The following is a 19,288-nucleotide window of genomic DNA, read 5'->3' as shown; positions in this document are numbered from 1 at the left end:
GACAACAAGCCCTTGTTCCCTGCACTGACCGCGGGGCGGAGAAGGGGGCTGAAAGAAGCAGCCGCCTGCTCGGAGGAGGTTCCCCTTCCCGCATTTACACACCCCTGGAGCCCCCTCCAGTGCCTGCCAGGGAGCCTGCCGCCCGCACGAGCCGGCTGCTCTGCGCTCGCCCTGCGGTCGCAGCGCTGCCGGCAGCCGACGGGGCTGACGACCGGCCCCCGGGACGGCTTCCACGAGGCGAGTGGCTCCCCGCCGCCGCGGAGGCCCGCCGAGGGGCCGCCTCTCCCCGCGGCGCCGCTCCGGCCGGGGCGCGCAGGACCGCCCCACCCCGCGCCCGCCGGCCGAGCCAGGGCCCCGACCCCCCCACGCCCTGCGCGTCACCTAGCAGCTGCGTAATGACGCAGCCTGCAGGAGCCTCGCGGCTCGCGTCCCGCCCAGCGAGAGGGCGGCTACCCCGCCCCTCCCCCTCCGCTCCCCCCGCGCGCGGGGAGGGCGGGGCGGGCGCGCGGAGGCAGCGGGCAGAGCGCGGCTTGGCACGCCGCCGCCGCCGCCGCGTCCCCCGGCGCCGTGCATGGCGAGAGAGCGGGCGCCGAGGGGGAAGCCTCCTGCGCTCGCCGGTCTGCCCGGCCGCCGCCGGGTGAGTGGGGCCAGCGCCCTCCGCGGCCGCTGCCCTCTGGCCACAACGGCCGGGGCCGGGGTGGGGGTGGTGGGCGGTGAGCGGGGGGGGGGGGGGGTAGGCGGGCGGCCGGGGTGGTGGCTACGCCTCGGCGTGTCCCGCGTCCCGTCCCGCCGACGGGGAGCTCTGCCGGCCGGCCCCACAGCCGCCGTTGGCGGCTGCCCCGGCCCGGACCCCGCGGCGTGCGAGTGCGGGGGGCCGAGAGGGCGTGGGTGCGCGGCGGGGCTGGCGCTAGGCAACGCAGCGGCGGCGGCGGGGCCCCGCGGGGGCGGTGGGCAGCCCTCGGCGGGACAGCCGCCACTCTGCGGCCGTGCCTGGGGCGGGCGCGGGGCAGGGGGGTTCCCGGTCGGCACGGAAGGCCCCCTTGCCTGGCGGGGTGTGTACGGGTCGCTCCTGCGTGCCTCCCGCCGAGAACGATGCTCCCAGGAGGCTGGCCGGGCCAGGTCTGGCGGGACCGGCAGCGGAGCTGGAAGTCCGCCGCCCCTCCGCTGGCTGCAGCAGCTCAGCGAAGGTGCTGTGTATTGCTGGAGAACTTCCTCGAGAATACTTATTTGTGCTGCTAGCGAAAAAAAAAAAAAAAAAAAAAAAGACATTTATTACAGAAAGAGGGCAAACAGTCACAGAAACATCTGTGTTTCTCCTCCGTGCGTCTGTACTGAATTTGCTCCTGGGTGGAGAAGTGTTCCCTTAGATATGAGTTATGGATTATTTTCACACTACTTTTTTTTTTTTTTTTTTTTTAATTAGAAAAGAATTGCGGATACAACTTCTTCAGAATTTTTTGTGTGTGTGCAACTGAAGTCTGATTAGAAGTCTGATCAGCTCTGTCTTCAAATTTCCTCATCTCTGCAGTCTGTGACAGGTTAGAAAATAACCCCTTGCTTTCGTTATTCATAAATTATTTGTTGCTGGAGAGACATAAACTATATTCTTTTTGGTTGTTGGGCAGAGTGAGACGTAACTGGGAAGGCTGTAATGGCTACTTACACTTTCAAATGCCATTTTGCACTTGAGATGAGTTGCTTAATGGTCCGTGTTTCTGACATCATAGCCTTGTACAACTTTCCAGTTTGTCGTCTACTTCTCCATTAGTTCTGTTGTTAGTCAGATTTAATATATATGTAGTTTAAGTAAGAGAAATATTTCTAAAGTTTGTATTTTATGGAAAATCAATATTGATGGGAGACTGTGGAGAGATTATGTGCAGTTAAAAAGGGTAGTTTAGGTCAGTTTTATGGATTAACTTTTTTTTCTTTCCTTCTGCCCAGTCTTGTAATTGATGTGGGAGTGATACCGTAGTGACGTTCCTGGGGCATGCCCATTTTTCTTCCCTTCTTAGGGTTGGTGACAGTAATTTGAGGATTCAGTAGGAACACAGTAGCCATCACTGTCTTCTGCTTGGTGAGAATGAGTCCCATGTGTCTTAAGTGGTGTAGAGTGGAGAATTTTGTAGTAAACAACTTCAGCATTATAGTGTGAAATAATAGGGATTTTAAGCAGTGGTGTGCTTTCCAGAGAAGCCTTAAGTCTGAGCAATTTACAGAGTTTTTCATATTTGTAAGTGCCAACAGCACACAGGACAGTGACATAGGGAAGTAGTACTTATTGCCGGGAGGGGAAATTTTCATGGGCAAGAATTTTGCAGAATGCAGAAAATGGTTCAACATTCTTGATCAAATCAGATTGACTGCAACTGCAGAATGGAAAATGAAAGGAGACTGCTGCTGCTTGTCACATGTAGCCGTTAAAGAGTGGTGACTGGGCTAATAAAAAACAAAGCTGAAATCTCCATAGAATAACCATTTCCAAACTATGTGGAGTTGATGTTATGCATGACCACAGAGTACTACTGAAGTGAATGTCACTGCCATCTTGTACTGGCAATGGCACGTTCTTGCTGAAATTGTAAGAAAAGCAGTTACTGAGTGGGTTGTCATTTTTGCCCTTGGTCTCCTTGTCTCAGCTCTGTGGCATTTTTACAGTGTGGCCTTACGTAAACAAAAAGCTAAGTGATGTTTCCAGTTACAGGAAATAATCTAGCATCTCGACTGGAAGAACCTGAAGAGGGAATTAAAATAAACAAGATTCAGAAATAAAGTAATGTTAAACAGATACTTTAATTAAATGGTGTTAGTTACGGATAAAAGGGAACTGCTATCAAAAGTTACAGAACTTTCATTAAGATGCAGGTTAACGTAATTAAACAGGCAATAATTTAAAAAAAAAAAAAGTTTTAATGGTGTTTTGAAAAAGCACCATTTGGAAGAAGGCAATCAAAACCTCATGGCTTTTTTATAAAAATGACTGGAGGTTTGAGTAGAAGGTTGAACTATATGACCTCCAGAGGTGCCTTTCAACCCGAATTATCCTGTCCTAGTACTACTATGCTATTATAGGCTAGCAGTTCTGTTATAACACTCCCCCTTCTTTTTACTTAAGCTTGTATGCAAGTATTAACAGTGTTATTAGGCGATACGCAGTTACATTTTTTTCCATTTAACTTAATAGAGCTGCTGTTTCAAAGCCTCTGACCCTGGCTGTGCACTGATTTCAGTGGGTTCCATATGAATTCATATGTCCACCCACAGGGTTCTCTGCACGAGCAGATGACTAATATGAGAGAGACTAGCAAGATCTGAGTCAACATTTGAGCTCATGCTTGCATTTGTATTTCTCTAACTTGTTTCAAATGTGATTTCTTTAGCAGAAGGTAAATGAGCTTTCTTGAATTTCTGGATATGAGAAAGATTATTCCATAAGGTAGATCTGTCTTTATGGAGACTTGAGAAACAACAAAACTGTGTATATACAGTGAAGCTTCTTTATAGTAGTTCTGCTGGAAGAACTGTAATCAATTTTATTTGCCGTATACAAATAGGTGCTTTTTGCTGCATGCTGTATTGATCTAGAGTACATTTTATGTATCATTTAAATGGGTTATATGCCTTGTGATACAGTGAGAGCTACAAGGTACAAGTGTAAGATACCTTGTTGCTATCAGTTGCAACCTGTGAGGTGCTGGAAGAAAGAAGGTGATGCCTCACTGAAGCCTTAAGCTCTGTGGACTGTGCAGTACTGAATGCAGAGAGATCTGATTCTTATGGACAATGATTAATCCCCTTGTGTTGTCGTGGATATTGAGGTACAGCTGATTTGATCTTTAAAAGTACTTCCTAGCTTGCTTTCTGTCCTGTTGACCTGTGCTAGAAAGCAGTTTTCTGTGGAGGAAAATCGAAGTACTTCTGGAGTAGACCAAGTAGAATGACTTGCCTGGAAAGTAGTTGTCCATCTGATTTTGGTCACTGTATCACACGGTCAAACTTGAATATTTGTATCTGACTTGTAGAAAAAAAAAATCCAATGTGGTGCAGCCAACCATTGATTTAAAATCAATACAAGCATTGTCCTTTTATGATATGAGTTGTCCTTGCATCTATGTCTTTGGCAGTGACTTCCACAGTAGTATTACACAGTTCCTTTTGTTGTTAGTAGGTTGCTTTTTAACCGTGGTTGAACATTTCCTTGTATTAGGAAGAGCGGCATTAGCTCTTGATGTTTTGATTTTCCATCCCTCTGTCCCTTCTTCTGGGCTTTTGTCTGTTTTGTTTTTGTTTTGTCTTGTTTTGTTTTTTCCTGGTATGTTTAGTATTTGTCCATAGCTCAGATAAATATGAATTTATTCTGGTTTGTTTTCTGTGATGTCACAAAAGACAATTTTCCAGGTGAAATGAAAATGTTTTCGATCCCATTCTTTGTTCATTGGAACAGTTTGTTTCTTGTCTAGTGTGTGCCTATATTAAGCAGAGATTGTGTTGAGCTGCACATCCTGTGCATGGTTATTTTGTTTATCTGCTTACATTTGGCTTAAAATTCAATGCCTTGTGGGAATAGCTGCAAGTTATTATTACTATTTCAAGAGTTTATTATTTTGTATTTGTTGACATCAAATGTTATCTGTCCTCTGTTTTTTCGCTTGGCTAGCTCTCAGTTTTGATCTTGCTCAAATCTAATGTTAACTGGTTGTTAACACCAAAGTTGTTTTTAGGTTGCTGTTCAGTACTTACTAGAAAGCTGAAAAGTATATTCAGTGTCGGGCCTAGGTAGTGGAGCTGGAGCATTTTATGGACTGATTAAACTGAAGATTGATTACTTGGGCTGGGACTTTGAAAGTGCTTGTATGCTTGCATAACTGTGTATAGTGTGGTATTTCTTGCTCCATGTGCATACCCATTTGGAAACTTTTCTGATGTTTACCTCAATTCTTGAACTATGTGTTGTTAGTGATGTAAATTTATTTTATTGACAGTCTAGTGGAGCTATCTTAGCAGATATTCCCTTTATCATCTTGTTTATGTGCTCAAGCAGTTGCAGTAGACTTCAGGGTTTAAGAGAATCTTTTACAAGTGTTTTTAAATAAATGAATATCTTTTATGTGTTCAAAGTGATGTGATTCAAGTTATTTGCATGTATGACCAAGAATTAAAAAATGTGGGTTTTTGTCTTGATGATTTCTTTTTTTGTAGCCTTTAATAACAGTAATTATCAAATTAGTTGAAATCAGTTTGTGAGACTTTTTTACAGAAACAAAGTCATCCTGTTCCCAAAACCAAGGTTATGGGGACAAGAAATTGGAGATTCTTGGGTTTTAATATTTTAGAGTAATAGTGTTAACATTTATTAGTCTAGGATTCACGCTTTACATGTATATGAAGTAGATCTTTAAAAACATCTCTGGTATGCTTTAAATGAATATTTTCAGTCTTTGTTCTCCGTTAGTCTTTGTGACTACTGGGATTTTGTAGTTTGGAGCAAAATGTTCATCATTCTTCGATGTGTTGTGCTACAGCCTGTGTTTCCAGCACTGTGAGATATTTTTGAAGTAAGAAAAAGTTTGACTTTTAAGTGTCTAATCTTGTTACATATAAGTATACAGTAAATCTGGTACCTGTATTTCTCGAACAATTTTGAGAGGCCTCAGTTGTTCAAGTGCATTTAGATTGGGAGCCCTGTTAACTTCCACATGAAATTATGGGACTGCTTGCATGGACTCAGTTACAGAGATAGGGACGCAGGTGGTGTCTGAGTTTTACTGAATATATTAGGTAAAACTTCACTAAGAGACTAATGCAAGAACATTTGAGGACAAAGGCTATTGGAAAATAACCATTAATTTTTAATAAAAGAGGGGGTTTTGTGAGTTAAAAAGGTGCTTTAGAAACCTATTAAGATAGTAAAATAACATAGGAGGCTCTGAGGTTATAAAGACAAAAGCCTTTTAAAAATACAGCTTTCAAGTGAGGGTTCATGTTTGGAGGATGATGTTCAGAAAAAAATAGTCTGTTATGTCTGGTATAGTTGGTGCACTGCGTACTACAGTAGTCAACATAAACCTGCAAAAACCTTCTGTTTTGCAGCATTTCCAGTTGTGGGGAGTTCTGACACTCTTTAATGTTTGGTGCTGGTTCTGCAAAATGTAGCAATATTGTATTATGTTTGCTCATCAGTTAACCATACTACAGTTGCAAGTGAGAGCAATCCCTGTCTCTCTATATATTTCTCTCTGAAGCAAAGGAGCAAAAGGTTGCCAAAATGCAGAGGGGTGATAAAGCTGCTTATGTGTTTGTTGCATCCTGCCTATATGAAGGAGTACTCCTGTGCACTTGGAAATTAGGAGTCGGGGCCAAATAGCAACTGGTCTGTATGGGGGGGGCATCCCCTCACGGGCAAATGGAATGAAACCCGTTCTTATTCCAGTACTACAGTCTACAAAGGAAAAGAAGGCAAAATGTTATCCTCAGAAAGCGGAGGGAGTAAAAAGAGTCAAATGAAGGGAAGCCTTTAAAACCCTTTCCTCATAGCTGAAGGAATAAAAATTGGGCACAAAGCCAAACTGTTTCCATTTTCTAGGTGGCATGAAGGCTGCCAAGAGGATTGGTGAACCTGAAAGCTTGCATGTTTTTCAACTTTATCATCAAACCGCTAAAGCCGTTTCCTTTCACTATGAAATATACCTCACATGGAGAAAACTGCTACTTGTACAAACTGGTTTTGGAGGCTACAACTGATCATTTCTGATCTTATACCTGACACTATTTTGCCATACTTTACAGCACTGGCACTACAGATTCTCTCTTTGGACTCTTTTTTGAACCACTAGAAATTTTATTTTAATATGGAATATATTATAGCCATATAATAATATATACATAGAAATGTCTTCAGTTTTTATTGTCTCGTAAAATCAGATTTACGCCAGTTCTTGTACTCTTTAGAGTCTCAGACTAGTTGTGCAAGATTTGAATTCTGTGTGTTAAGATCAGTGTTAATACGCAGTTTTTAAGCAACAGATTTATTTTTATTATATTTAGAAATTGTCTTCTATGCATAATTTTCAGATTTCTGCACTGACTAAAACAGTGACACTCTTGGGTTTTTTCTATTTTGATACCTTGTTGTTTTGCTCGTGTGAGCAGTAGAAAGGAGACTTTCTGCTTACTTAGCTTAGCAACTGATGGCCGAGGAACAGGAGAATTTCTAAGGCTGGGGAAAATGGGTGGGAATCCAAGCAGAGAGAGTTCTGGCCTTTTTGTCAGGAGTTATAAACCATGAAGTCCCAGAGATCTAAGAGTAAGGTAGAGGTTGTAGTTTCATGATGTGTGCTAAATGTCCTCTTAAACTGTCTCTGGTGCACAAGATGTTTCTTTCCTCAGGCTCTCACAAACGCTGGAATTTGCTGCTCCTGTGGTTTTGTAAACACAACAGCTCTTTGTAGGGCTGTGCTGTAAACTGTAGCACAACTGTGACCTAAGTTAAAATTAAGGGGTTTTTTTTTAATTCTCTTTTGGAACAAGTGGCACGGGGGAAGGGGAATGGACAGGGTAACTTCTTAAGCTGGCTTGCAGTGCCAGAGAAAATGTTGTGTAACCACATCCTGGATAACCCCAAAGATGGACAGGGCTACAAAAGAAATTTTGGGTTCCCAGCGCAATTTGAGGACATGGGATTGCACAAGACTCATATCCTCAGCTGTGGGCAATAAAGCATATGTCAGTCCAACAGCTGGCTCCCAAAAGGTTGAGACTTTGGAACTATTCTAACAACTGTGTAAATAGGTGTATGGTTATCTTTCAGTTGCTCTATACCTGAGCCTTCATAAACCTTTGTGACTATGCTGTCTGTCAGAAGTTTTGTGAATAAATATTTCTTTTGTCTTAACCTGGCTTCAGTTAAAGGTGATTTCAAGGTAGCTGGCTAATATTTGGATATTGTATTCCTATGAGTCTGTTGATCCCTAAAACTGGAGCCTAGCATGCTAGAATGGTGTTCTGGCCATTGAAAGGATGATGGAGTTGCACTGAATTCCAATTAATAAGCATGCTTGCAGATGTTGGGGAGAAGCATGTTAGACTTAAGTTTGTGATGATGAGAATGCAAAACTGTTTGTAGGACTTATGGGCCCTATGCAAGGTGAGTGTAGAAAATGAGCTGGAATCTTCACTTTTCATTGTTATGCATTGGCAGATGTAAAAGCAGTGTGATGAAATAGACCCGGGTCAAAGTGGAGAATAAATAAACCTGGAGGTTTATTTGGTTGAGGTTAATGAGATTACACCAGTATAAGTCAGAAACAAATCAATTTGCAGCTATGTCTAATATAGTTGCGTGTGAAACATAAATGTACCTGAACAAGCTCATATGTCAGCAGCTGGAAGCCACAGCAGTGTAAATTGCACAGGACACTGAAAACTTCATGCTGCTTTTGCTACCCGAGCTGATTCAGGTATATTAATAGTGTTTAGAACGGTATCTTTAGACTGCAGCAGACTTAAACGCTACCATAATTTTCTTGGGCTTTGGTACTTTTCCAAGTACGTTTTCTAAGAGCTCTGCCACTTGCTCAGACCGATAGCTTATCAGTGTTTTTGCCTGTGAACTCACAAAACTGAGTTTTAAACTAACTTTAAAATTTTGAAATGTTTTTACTTTGTTTTGTAAAAAAAAGATTGTAATATTTGTCAATTTTATGGTTCTGTGAGTCTTGATGCACAATTTTTTTGGAACTCTTGAACCTGAAGTAAAAATTTTTGGGTAAATTGGTAATACATGATGTCTCTTTATTGTTTAAGATATTATGCTGTGTTTAGAAGACTGTGCAAGGTGGTGAAATAACATTTCTTACAGTCAGATTTTTTTGGAAGGAGATTTGCAGTTTGTCATTACCTGATATTAGAGCCAGTTAACCACATGACATAATATGCTAGAAGGCGTTGTCTGCCTTGTTTCTTATTCCTGCAGTAGCCTTGTAGAGTGCCGTACCAGCTTCTGTGATACATCTTTAGCAGCTTTATATTTAGATTACTTGAAGCCATTTCTGGAAATATGGAAAAGCTTTACTTTTGAACAGCACGTAGGGGACTTTGTGCTTTGTGTTAATGTGTCAAACTACTTTTCTCCTTCTCCCAGAACTGAAGTGTATCTTGGCTAAGAAACCCAGTATTGTTTCGACTTGCCACAATGTAGCTGAAGTATTTCTGGCTGAGAATGCCTAAGGGGAAGCAACCTCGAGTGCCCTTTATCAAACTGTTGAAACAATAGGTTAAATATGTGTGGAGCCAGGAAAAGTGGTGGTCTCTTTTCACACTGAGGAGACACGCAGAAGGAAAACAAGAGCATATCATCCCTGATGGTGGGTGGACCGGCGGTTAATATCGATGAAAAGGATTTATTTAAATTGCTGTTTGTTTTAAAGAAGACAATTTGGAGGTTATTATTACAATTCTGCTAAGGCCTAAATTTAGACAGATAATGCAACTTTTGATTAAATAGAGATACTGTATTCATTGAATCACAGAACAGTTTAGTGTAAAGGGGACCTTGGTAGGCTTGTACTCCTAATTCTTGCCAAAAGCGGGGTCAGTAATGAGGTCAGAACAGGCGTTGAAGCTGTATCCAGTCAGATTGTAAAACCCTCCCAAGGATGGAGACCGCACATCCACTGCTAGGCTGTCCGCAGAATGACAGACTTTCTCCTTATATCCTCTCTGAACCTCTTGTGTTTCAACTTAGGCCTGTTGCGTCTTGTCCTGTAAAGAGCCTGGCTTTGTCTTCTGAATAACCACCTTCATGGTTCTGGGGGCTGCTGTTAGGTTCCCCCAAAGTCTTCTCTTCTCCAGGTGGAACAGACCCTGTTCCCTAGTCTGCCCTCACAAGGTTTGCACTACAGTCCCTGACTGTGTTGGTGGCCTCTGCTGTGAACTTTTTCCAACCACTGTTTGTCAGTGGTTTTTCTATGTTGGGGAGATGGGATAGGGCTTGGACACAGGATTTTAATTTCAAGTAAGATCTGAATATTGGCATAGTCCTAAAGAAAAGCCAGGGCAGTAGGTGGTCAGAGACTTTTCAACAACTGAACTGGGAGCATGTTCCTCTCCCAGTTTATGTATAAAAATAACCATAAGATGATGAGAAACAATCTGTTCAGTTCTTGTAATTATAGTGCTTCCCTTCTTTAATGAACTGCTCAGTTTGAAATGTAAAATGTATTTTGATAAATTTATTTGGTTATGTAGCGTATCTTCAGAAGTGTTGCATTTAATCATGTCAACTGTAGATTTTTTTCTTTAGTTTTGTATAAGTTTTTGTTACATTTCAGTTTTCTAAATACAGCATGTGAGAATTAGTCCTGAAAACCATAGCCAACGTGTTAGCATAATGTAATTAATTAAAACTCAAAGTCTAGATAGAACACATTAAGTTCCGTTGCTTCTTACATGAAAATGCAACATAATGTGTCTTGTTTAATTAAAAAACTATTTAGTACAAAGAACTATTTGACTGCTTCAGTGATTAAATGTGCAGAACAGCAGCTTAAAGAAACCCATGCAAAATGAGTGATTTATGTTAAATGTTCTCTTCAATTTCAATCATAACTAAAAGAACCTTTTTAAAATAAATTTCAATAAATCAATCTGTTTTGCCCTCAGATTGCTGAGTACTTAATTATACATAGTTTATATGCATGTGATACATATATATTTTTTTTTAACTCCTTTTGGTTCTGTAAGAATCATGGACTGTTAAACCAACTGTAACTTTTGGACTGTTACATCCTTTTGTTTTTGTCAAGTCATGAAACTTCAACCAGTTGAGACCAATGCATTCTGTTTTACTGGAATGTCTTCTAGAGCTAGTTACAAGGGTATGCTGATGGAATTTGCCTTTTTTATCAAGCTGGATTCTTGTACAAGTTCACAAGTCAAGTTAGTTTTAGTATTTACCTTTTTAAACCATTGCTCTGTAACCTCTTGGCTTGCTAATAAAGTTAATTGTGGAATATAAATTTATTCCCTTGAGAAACATAAATATATGATGATTCAGTGTGCCATTTTTTTGGCATCATTTAATAATATCTAAATTTGTTTAATAAGAGCTTGTACTATTGGTATTATTTATTCCTAAAATTATTTTATTTCATACTGAGATTTACTCTTGTACTTGAGAATCTAATTATATATTTAATGTTAGAACACTTGCCTTCTGTTTCCACTGCTCTTTGTTTTATATTACTTCTTACATTTCATGTTGCTGCCTCTATTATCAAATTAAGATGAGCTAAAATGTTAGGATGTTTTCTTGATCATTTAAGATTAATTCAAAGGAGAAAGGAGAAATGCTAAGAAATCTCAAATTTTCAAGCAAAATATCTTTGTCTTAATTGTTTTCCTCTGAGAAATATATCTGTTTGGAAGCAGTCAGCATGCAGGTATTACCTCTATGTTGTTGTTAGTTGAAACTATCTTTGCTTATTTCTAGTTCAAAAGCAAATAGAAATTCTCATCTAACGGTTAGTTTGTTATAATCTGTTACAGAGAATTCGTAATACTTATCTATTGTTTGGTGTAATGTCTTTCTCATCTTGACGTAATTTCCAGTTACTCATTGAGCCTTTAGAGAAAGAAACAAAGCAAACAAAATTGATGGACATCCTTTAGCTGTCAGGGAAATAAGACAGCAAATCATCCTCCCTGATAACATGTTGAGGAGAAGAGAGAGAGACCAAGGGAACAAAGTAAAAGCCTCCCTGACAAAACCGTACAAGATGCAGTAACAGAGTTAAATGGGCTTGTAGACTCATTTGGTAAGCTTACACAGCAGATAGTAGGAAAAATGAAAGTTTCTTAAAATTGTAAAAGTGGACTTTTTAGTATGAATGCTGCTGTGCCACACGCAAGATAACTATTTTGAACCTACAAAAAAGACAGTCTTAAGTCAAAGGCACTGTGGGTAGAGCATAATATATCCTTACTGCTTCTGAATGGTTGTGTTTCCTGTGCTGTAAGAAAAGGAATTTTCTTCTTTTTCCCACAACAGTAAAAATATTGTTGCTTTCCTTCCTTGCAGTGGTGGAGCAGGAGGTGAGTTTACAGGCAGAAGCAGGAACTCAATAGCGTTCTGGAAATAAAATGATTTAAAGTAAGGAAGGAGCAAGTGTGTAAACAGCTTTGTCTCTTGTCATCCCTCCAGATGCCTCTCTATTCTTTACCTTCTTTACCGTCTCTTTACTCTTCTTTTTCAGAACTTTTCTGTTATGTTCTGTCATATCTCTCTTGTTGAGGCTTTGTTGTTTTCTTACATTCCTTCCTTGAGTCCCGTTAATAGAAGAGCCATTAGCTGTGCTGTTGTTTCAGAGTTAAGTGGGTTGTAAGATCGCTTTCTGATCTTGACAGTAGTCAAGGTCTGACCTACTTGGAACCAAACTTCAGGACCCAGATACAGCCAAGTATTTAATCTTTCAGTTTACACTGGTGAAACAAGCTTTTGTCTTTCTGGATCCATTGTCATCCTCAGATTTGGTAGAGCAAACTCCCTAGTGAAGTTTTGAGCACCTCTGGATGAGAAAATGGGAAGGAAATAAAATAACCCAAAAGTACATTACATAAAATAAATATTAAGATCAGAAACTTTATGCCAAATATAGTTATATTTGCAAACTGGGCTAAACTATATTAAAATTGTCTGGGAGGTTAGAAGATTGATTTTCAGTTGGAGGATACCTGTTGCTGGTTTCAAAGAGGAAATTTTGATTTGTTAGTGGAAGAAACGAATTGCTTGTGGAAAACAGATTGTGAGAAGAGTCAGTTCTGTTAGCCTCAGTAGGCAAGGATGTGGTATTGTGATTAGAATTTATTTTGAAGTGTGGGGAATGAGGAAAATCGATATTTGTCTGGAAGGAAAAAGAGTCTGGCAGGTGGCTTGGCAGTAGACTGGATGAGAACTGATGTTTAGTCTGAAGTACAGGGATAATGACAGGAAGTCAAAATGTATTATGAATAAAGAAAAAAACCCATGACAGGGATGGGGTAAAAAGGTGTAAGATGAGTGTTTCTGTACTGGAAATGCAGACACTGCAAGTCCTTGTATTTGTCTTAACTGTTAATATGCACGTTTAATTATTCCAGGTGCTGTAAAGTACTGTGTAATTTCAGATTTCAGTGAGACTGATGTGTTGAGAATGGAGAGGTCCTTTCTTGTGATAAGTCTTTGGAAACTTTCTTTTGTAACCTCAGTATAGACTTGATCTAGAAAAAGATTGGTGCTGGTAGGCTTTTGGGGCTGCTATTCGTGCTGTGTTCAATTGTCTTGCTCACTTCTGATTCACCATGGTTGAGGGCCAGACACTCTGACTCTCTGTGCGCATTAAAGAATTCGTAATTTGAACTAAAATTATCTGTAAAATAAAGTAGAAATTATTTCCCCAGCAAATGCTGTGTCCGACACATGTGTGTGCACACATTCCTTACTTATTTTCCACCAATAGCTTTTTAGTTTCTTAATGATGGAATGTGCAGAAATAAGTATTTCATATTCTGGCCCTTTCCTTATTTGAACCTTGTGGTGGAATAAAGTAGCAGTTTAACAAACTTTTTTGTTCTATCACATGTCTGTTTTACTGCCACAGATGGTGTACAGGATTAGTTTTGCAATTATGATTTGTGATCTCTGCTTTCCTGTTTGTTACTACATAGTTTTATTTCCTTTTCATTTGTCTGTGTAATGGGCGTCATCCTTTCAAAGGCATAATTAAAATATCAGGTCACAGTACTAACGATGGGTAGTGAATTGCTAAATAAGACTGGAACTGTTTAAATTGCTGAAACAAGTTTTTACTCATAAATACATAATTGTATATCCAATGTTTACAGTAAAATATTGTACAGTGATGTCTTCTGTGAGAGGGAATCTTTAGTAATCATTGCATATGTACCTACACATTTATTACTAGTTAAAATTGTAATGTGCCTCTGCTTTATGGAACATGGGAGTTAATCTAGGTCACGATTAACAAATTTCACATGCTCTCAAAATCAATTAGAACCTTGCAAATGTGTTATCACTAATGCTACTGTTTCTGCTAACTTCAAAACATTTGAAAGGTGGTGTTGGTGTTTAGCAAGTAGATTTGAAATGCTACTGTTGGACTAGTTCACACAAAGTCTAGCTTTAGCAAATCTCATTATATGATTATAGCCGTACTTAGTGTTAGGTGGTGTGTACAAGTAATGAAAGAAATGGCAGGTCAGCCATGGATTACACAGACTGTATGTGGGAGTGTCAGTTAATGTCTTTTCTTTTTTGCACTTGTGACATGGAAGTCCTGGTTGAGTAAAGAACATCAAGTTTACTGTCAAGGCTACTATGATAATTAGACTATTTATTTGGCACAAATGCATGATGTCTAGACTCAGTAACAGTAACATATCATTTGACATCTGCAATCGTGTGTTTCTTTCACACAAAAAAGATGGAAAAAACACGTGATTTTTAGCTCACTAATAGTGCTGGAACTAATGAAAGTTACACTTTAATCTAAACTTGATCATGGTTTGGTAGAAATGAAGTGATTTGCAGTGCAGGAGCAAGAAAAATTTGGCAATGCTACCCTCAGTGACAGCATAAAAATGAGTTTTCTAGAACCTTCTTCTAGATATATTTTCTATATGTATTTGTAGGGTTTATATAAATTTCTAAGTTAATTTCTTTCCCCTTTTAAAAGTCAGTCTTTGAGTGCAGCCTATTCACAGATAATCCTGTCTTGTAAAGTTCAGTGGTCCCATAAATAGTCTCATCAATAATTTATACTTTTAATGGAGTATTTCCAATTACTGACTTGACAGCCGTTACACAAGAAGACATTGTAGATTATCAACTCCAAAAGCAGCTTGTATGCTGTTGAGTGATAAGGAAATGAAATACTAGGGAGAGCTGTCTTTTTTGTCTTCTACAGAAAGGAAAAAACCCTGCAAGCCTTTCAAAGGAGCAGAATGAGTTCCTTTGAGGAGTCCTGCTGCTAGGAAAGGAAAGAGGAAATGGAGAATGCCCAAAATAAAGGAAAATTTAAAGTGGGGAGCTTGTACAAAATACAGAATGGTGCAGGGATATAGATTAAAGTGGAAAGAATGGAAGAGGGTGTGGGGTTTCTTCTTCCCCCCTCTTTTTTTCCCTCCTTTTTTTCCTTTTTGTCTTTTTGAGGGCAGGGAGAAGATTATGATGCATAAGAGAGAAGGGAAGAACTTAAAACCCGAGGACAAAATTGAAGGTGATATAGCTGCCAGCATAATTATGGTACTGCTGGACAGGAGGCTCAGCATCAGAAGTATTTTGAGGCTTTGCAGGCCCAGTATAGGCAATATATTTGCATTTTTTTGGTAAAGGGATAAATATTTAGTCTCTTGTCTGAGTCCTGCTGCCCCATTGGAAAAGCTTGTGAAATGAAGGTCCAGTAAAGGGGGTCCTCAGCAGCTGAGCAAAGGCAATACAGAAAGGACTGATTTGTGAGCAACTGTAGCTCTAGGGAGACAGTTGAATTACATGTGGGATAGTTTTGGTTTGTCAAAGGAAAAAGATGCGATGACATTTCAGCTGTTTTAGCTGTAGTGGAAACTACAGTTGTTTCAATTAGCATGTTGTCCACTCACCAGGATGTGGGCACTGGCATGTGAAGCCTTTGACTGTCTAGCTGTACCTCCAGTATTAGTGATGTGACAGAAGTTTCCCATCCAGTATGTCAGCTACTCACAAACACATCAAAGTGGAGTATAAAGGAGATCAACCGTACAATGTTCACTGTTTTTATTTGCTTATAGAGTAGAATTGCTAATAAGGTGAGGTAGACAGCGTTAAGGGGAAGAGGTTTGACCAAGGCTGGGATGAGAAGGTGTGTGGGAGCTTAGTGTCACAGTTATCAACACTTTGTACAAACAAGCCTGATAAACAAGAGGAATGAGGTCCTTGAGCAGAAAGCACAGAAGAGAGGAATAAAAAAAAGAAAGGCTTAGAAGTTTTCAGCACTGATGCTTCCTTCAATGTCAGGGGCCTAGCAGATGGTAAGGCCATGCTACAGCAGCTGTTCCCAAAGGGCTCCACAAGATGGAACGTTCAGTGCTGCAAGGGTCCTCTGTTGACTGAGTCAAAGGACAACTGAATTAACTGGAGCTGAGCAGCAAAGACGGAGAAGGCTGGTTGGTTTGTACTCATCATTGTTTTATTTCTAGTACTGCTGCTGCATTGATAAGGGGTGGGCATTAAGCTGACAAAACCCTTGTGCCTAGATACACAGTATTGTTACAGTAGTAGAAGGAATTCAAAAGAATACTGCTTTAGAGATACGTATCAGTGGCTTTCATCAAAGCACTGATTCTGTTATTTGATTGCATTCAGTATAAAATAAGGTCCATAAAATTTTAAGAACAAAAGAACAACCATAATTGCATATATGATTGCAGCCTTTGAAGCAGACAAATTTCACGTGCCTTTAAAGAGGATCTGCAGCCAGATCATAAGTTTTTTGTTCCTGTATGTTTAAAAATAACCAAACGCCTCTATTCAAAAGAAACCTAGCTTCCGATATTTGCCTAGTTTAAAGCACCCAGCTCTTTTGGGACTTAATTTGAAAAATGTATTAGATTAATATGCAAAAAAGCAAGTCAACAGCCAGCCATGTTCAACTCCTTAATCTGACTGAGCTGCAGCTTGTTTAATTTGATTTCTAATTTTTTTTTTCCTGTCAGGATTCGGATATTGTTTCACTGCTTAGGCTTTCAGTCAAAGCCTTATGAAATCAACAAAATTAATTTGAATGCTTCTCTATTTTCATTTCAGGCTGTGTGGACATGATAAACAAAAATATTTGAGTAATATGTGACTCAGCTAGTAGCTGAATAAATCTAGGCAGGTTTTATGTAGCAGAAGTTTATTTTTTAGTTAAGGTTGATTTCTGAGTTATTGCTGAGGTAATTAGAAGGTTGTTCTAGATAGAAAAGAAGCCTTTTGGGGGCAACCACCAGTACATTTAGCACCCACTGGACTTGTTACTTTGAGAACATTTCTGTGTAGCAGGTCTTGTTGTTTATTATTAAAGTGTTGAATTTCTTGGTATAAGTTTAACAAGCTTCCGTCTTGCAGATCTTTCCTGTAATGCAAGTTAAGTGTTGAGAAGAGGTGTGGGAAAACTCCTATACCAATTTCCACTTGGCTTGAACCTTCTGAAGGTAACAGAGAGCTAGGGGCAGGAGGGCAGAGAGTGGATAGCATGAAGTAGGTTATATTCCTTGCTTGTATTTATTGGCAGATCGGATTGCAGAGATAGAAAAATACTTTATTGTAGTTGCAAAGGGAAGGAAATCCTTTAATCTCTGAACATTTTACAGTTAGGAATATCTCTTCCTTACTAAAATGGTTCTTCTCTGAAATGATTTAATTTTATTGTCAAACAGAGAGTACTTAATTGCTGGCTGATGTAACCATCCTATGACCTTTTTTGGTGAAAAGAGTGTTTTTCAATTCTCCTCTACCTTTACATAGAATCCAGAAAGGTATTGTGCATTTTTGGGAATCATTCTGTGTCTCTGTGTTAACTTTTTTTGCTGTCTACAGATTGAATTTCCTAGTCATTGGTGTTATGTGGAGTAAAATACCAGTATCTCTCATGTAGTCTAGCGAAGTGTATTGTAGTAGTTATAACTACTAATTTTCAGAGCATACTCGGTTGTTCCCGAGGTGTAGCCTGGATTTTTCTTGAGTGTTTAACTTTGCATTTGTATCATTAAAATATACTTCTTTTGAAACAATGTTTTATTTGAAAGGACAGTCATTTTGTCTGAGTGTGCTATTCCAGTTCAGAGCTGCTTAATACGAGATTGACATTGGCATGCTGGAATGAGTCCAGTGAAGGACCACCGAAGATAAATAAGGGTGGAGTACATGATGTACAAAGGGCTGAGGGAGCTATGTGTTTCCATTTGGAGAAGTCTGAGGAAACATGTTTGTTTTCTTCAGCTACCTGATGGGAGGCTATAAAGAATATGGGACCAGATTTTTTTTTTTAAGGTACATGGTATTTGGATGAGAGACAGCAGACACAAGTGAAAACACGGGAAATTTTTGTTAGGTATTAAGGAAAATTTTTTCAACAGGAGGGCGGTCAAACACTGGAACAAGCTGTTCAGAGGGGTTGTGAAATATCCATCTTTGAAGATGGTAAAAACTTCACTAGAGAGGCTTTAGGTCTGGCATAATCTGACTCTTTGAGCAGGGGTATTGGACCAAATGACCACCATAGGTCACTTCCAACTATGTTAGCCTATGATTTCTTATATTAATTTTAATTTGTATCAGCCTTTGTCACTTTCACATGTAATAGTTGTGACTTTCAGTTTTGTTGCTGTATGAAAACAGTGTATTGTCTCACACCAAAGAAAATGTTTGCTTGAATTGCACCTGTATATGAATAATCATAACCCCAAGGTGAAAAACCCTGCTTGGTTTGATTCTCTGTTGATAATTACTTTGAGACTCTAATTAGTATGTATAGTGACCTTTCTAAAGTATGTTTTTCACTTGTTTTTTGAAGCAGAATGTAATGGGATACTAAGTCTAAATCCTTGCAAAAGCCTGCTGCAGATATTTCTGGTTAATTGAAGGGTCTTACTATGAAAAAAGTATGCTCATGGCCTTTTCCCTATATGAAATGTTTTATTTTCAGATTTTCCTTGAGTCTCTTTCTAAAAGAATGTAAGTTTGCAGCCAGGAACTATTTTTTTCTCAACTCTGCTGGTTTTCCTGTAGATTTAGAGAAACTTTGATTTTCCATGGTGCATCATTAAGGATACAGTTCCATATCAGTGTATGTCAGACTGGGGCATGTTCCCATACATTTCTCTGCACCTGTGCTAGCAACTGAGTGTCTGTGGAGTGAAAAACTGCAGAGAACTGATCCTGCTGAAAACTTTAAAGTAGTCCTAAGTGAAATTCGTTTACTTAATGTTGTCACAGTACAAATGCAGGCGCTGACATAAGGGAGCAAGTAGGAATACCAGGTGATAGTGAGAGTGGGACTTCAGCATTCCAGATTTTCACAGGTTTAAGCTAGTGTGAAACCACTCTCCTCCAAGGAAAAATTAGGCTGCATTAACCTTCATATTTGAGACCTTTTTTCTTTCTTTTTTTTTTTTTTTTTTTTAGTGAATTTGGTACTAGAGTTAGTTAAATAGAGTAATCTTAAGTTTTAGTGATGATAAAATAGTGTGGCTGTTTTTGTAGGCATTCAAAATTAGT

The 19,288-nt window shown here is 39.7% G+C and overlaps 1 protein-coding gene across 2 annotated transcripts in view; it reads left to right on the top strand.

Annotated features, from left to right (window-relative positions):
- Positions 1-595: 595 nt before the first annotated feature.
- Positions 596-19,288, top strand: part of JAK2 (Janus kinase 2) — a 97,774-nt gene continuing 79,081 nt past the window's right edge. The window contains exons 1-2 of one of the 2 annotated variants that reach the window (XM_086479048.1): positions 596-637; positions 1,424-1,538. The gene's annotated coding sequence lies outside the window, so the exon portion shown is untranslated. Of the gene's footprint in view, positions 638-1,423; positions 1,539-15,252; positions 15,273-19,288 lie in introns of those variants that run through there. The other variant, XM_086479055.1, reaches the window with a different exon arrangement.

Source organism: Leptosomus discolor, chromosome Z (genome assembly GCF_034619465.1).
Source record: "Leptosomus discolor isolate bLepDis1 chromosome Z, bLepDis1.hap2, whole genome shotgun sequence".
Taxonomy (NCBI): Eukaryota; Metazoa; Chordata; class Aves; order Leptosomiformes; family Leptosomidae; genus Leptosomus; species Leptosomus discolor.
The sequence above is the reverse complement of the archived record's forward strand: the minus strand, read 5'-3'. Positions and strand labels throughout refer to the sequence as shown.